Source organism: Primulina huaijiensis, chromosome 12, assembly GCF_012295235.1.
Source record: "Primulina huaijiensis isolate GDHJ02 chromosome 12, ASM1229523v2, whole genome shotgun sequence".
Classification (NCBI taxonomy): domain Eukaryota; kingdom Viridiplantae; phylum Streptophyta; class Magnoliopsida; order Lamiales; family Gesneriaceae; genus Primulina; species Primulina huaijiensis.
The window spans coordinates 12,510,102-12,513,048 of NC_133317.1; the positions used below are offsets into that span (position 1 = coordinate 12,510,102).

At 40.5% G+C, this 2,947-nt stretch overlaps 1 pseudogene; it reads right to left on the reverse strand.

The window, feature by feature from the left end:
• Positions 1–1,173: 1,173 nt before the first annotated feature.
• On the reverse strand, positions 1,174–2,664 carry LOC140989417 (cytochrome c oxidase subunit 1-like; annotated as a pseudogene).
• Positions 2,665–2,947: the final 283 nt, after the last annotated feature.

A 2,947-nucleotide genomic window follows, 5' to 3' on the forward strand; every position in this document is an offset into this window, starting at 1 on the left:
GGTTCTTCCTCCAACTGTCAAGTCACTACTTATTCCAGCAACAGCTCTTACTGTAACAGAACTAGAACCGTCAACTGTAGCAGGGGTAATGCTTTCCTGAGCTCCTAGTCCGCCTTCGACTATTATCCCTTCATTCCCCTCTTTCGATTTTTAGTTTTGGAGAGCGCATTAGTACTTTAAGTCCCCTAGCTGCACATGAATCCTATATAAATAAAGGATTGGTTGGTGTCTAGAGAGAGTTCGTCTAGGCACACGATAGCATTTCCTTCAGCGTATATGCGGCAACCAACTGAAATGCCAACATCGATTTACCTTTTAAAGAGGTAACAACCGATTTTGCGACATCTTTCCACTATTTGGTGAGTTTTTGCTTGTAGTGAGCTACCATGGCTACCTCGGGCGAAGCTTCTTCTTATTCAAAAAGCACTCGAACTCGGGCTCCACGAGGCGATGAGCGGCGATGAATCGAACATGACTTTCTGGCCATTGACTGCATTACTAGATGGACCAGCATTATCATTCCCATACGAGGGAAGCGGATTCTACATCGCACTCGGCTTCTCTTCCGGTGGTTTAAACTTCAGAAGTTCTTTGTCAATAAAATCTTGCACCCGGTGTCTCAGATTGTAACATCTATCAATCCAGTGCCCTGCTCCTCCCATGTGATATTCACGCCTGGTATTAGGAGATTCCTGGAAGGTGGATATGATACTGGTTTGGGAAGAATGGGTGTAACCAACTTGGCTTCCAGCAGCTGCGGAAGCAATTGTGATAATGATACATGAAGAACGCGGAATTGGGAGATGTTGACCTTTATTAGGACATGAATAGCAACTATGCCATTACCCTATCACCCCCACCGGGGGAAGAACTAACTCGATAAGATCAAGATCCATTGAATCCCGGTGTAATCAGTACGTATGACTCTGTCCTCCCGCGATGTACCGTAGGCGTTCATCATAAACATCGGCATCTTGTAAATCCGCTACTGATTCAATCCATCCAATGAACATGGACAGATCGTCCGATGAGAGAACCCTGAAGGAAAGACTTACTTGTCTTCATTTGAATGAGAGGTTCACTGGTGCAGCTCTTGCTCCCAACAACGTTGAAGGCTTTGTTTCCTCCATCATCTGTTAGGTTCTTAGTAGCAATCGGCGACCTTTTGTTCTTTTACTTTACATCGCTTTTCGTCTCTTTGATAGCTGGAAGTTCTCCAAAAGTATGAAAAGCTGGAGGACTGTGTACCATCCATTCCGGTGTGGTTGGATTCTGTTCAACAGCCCAAGGACTTGGATCACATCTTTTGTTCTTTCCACTGCTTGAAGTGATTGTTACGACTACGAAGAAACGACAAATCCCAACTACGGATATATAAGAGCCAAAACTGCTAAGGGCATTCCATCCAGCGTAAGCATCTGGATAATCTGGAATCCAACGTGGCATACCCGAAAGTCCTAAAAAATGCATAGGAAAGAAGGTCAGATTAACCCCGAAAAAAGTGATACAAAAATGGATTTGACCTAAAGTTTCAGGGTATGTCTGACCAAAGATTTTACCTACCAATACTAAAATCATGCAAATAAAGCAAAAACGGCTCCCATAGAAAGTACGTAATGGAAATGTGCAACCACATGATAAGTATCATGTAGAGCAATGTCTAGTCCTGAATTTGCCAGAACTATTCCAGTGAATCCTCCTATAGTGAACAAAAAGATGAACCCTACAGCAAATAACATGGGTGTTTTGTATTGCATCGAACCCCCCCACATGGTAGCGATCCAACTAATGATTTTTATTCCAGTGGGGACAACTAATAGAAGAAAGGTGGACTATATCATCAACTTATTCTATTTGTCTAGGAAAGCTAGCCATGCTTTATGGTGAATAACGTAAGGTTTAAATGCTTTGAGATCGTAAAGACTGTAATATTTTTCAATAAGGAAGAATCGTCGTGATTTATGACTTCGAAAAGTACTTGATTTAAAATAATCTAGCATCATGATAACATCTTTTCAACTTTGTACAGATCATTGAGTAACCATTTTGACTACTATCAAAATAGATATTTCCTCCAAATACAACCTTATAAGACTCTACATCTTATAGAAGTTTATTAGTTACTCGAATACTTAGTTGAGGTAGTTGATGCTTCATAGCGATACAAATGGTACCATCAGCATCAAAGAATCCTGCAAACCAATTTGATTGAGCATCTAGTCTAATAGGTAGAATTACAGGGATATCATGTACTTGACAAACACGATGTAGTTGAAGTAGTCGTGCTGAATGTCGAACATGACCATTAATACAATTCATTAGTTTAATCATACCAAGTTTATTATGTAGTCTATATCGATAAGCTTTAGCACCTGATCGCATTTTAATACTTCCACTAAGCATATGTTGGATATATCGTAGTAGTGGTAGATCTTCAAGTCCCATAGTAATTTCAAGAGAAGTATATCCTTGTTTACTAACTTGAATAGTTCCATCACCATCGATAATTCCAGCTATCCACTCACAGAAAGATTTAGGATAAGTTGTTGCGCGTGTAGTCTCTGAGGTTCCTACTAGACTGCTTTTATGTAGTTGGTTACCTGCTGATTGGGTCTTAGATACTCCATTTTTACTAGATCGGGGTTTTACTAGAAAACCACTCATGAACATAGTAGGAGTACCATGTTGCAGACAGTCCCAGAATATAGCGCAATGCGTATTCAGATTTCCTATGGAAAAGGCCATTTAAAACTGAAGAACCAAAAGAGATGCTGGTATAATATTGGGTCTCCCCCTCCAGCAGGATCAAAAAAGGTTGTATTAAAGTTTCGATCAGTTAATAACATGGTAATTGCCCATGCTAGTACCGGAAGTGATAATAAAAGTGGGAATGCTGTCACTAGAACGGACCATACAAATAGGGGTGATCTATGCATAGTCATTCCAG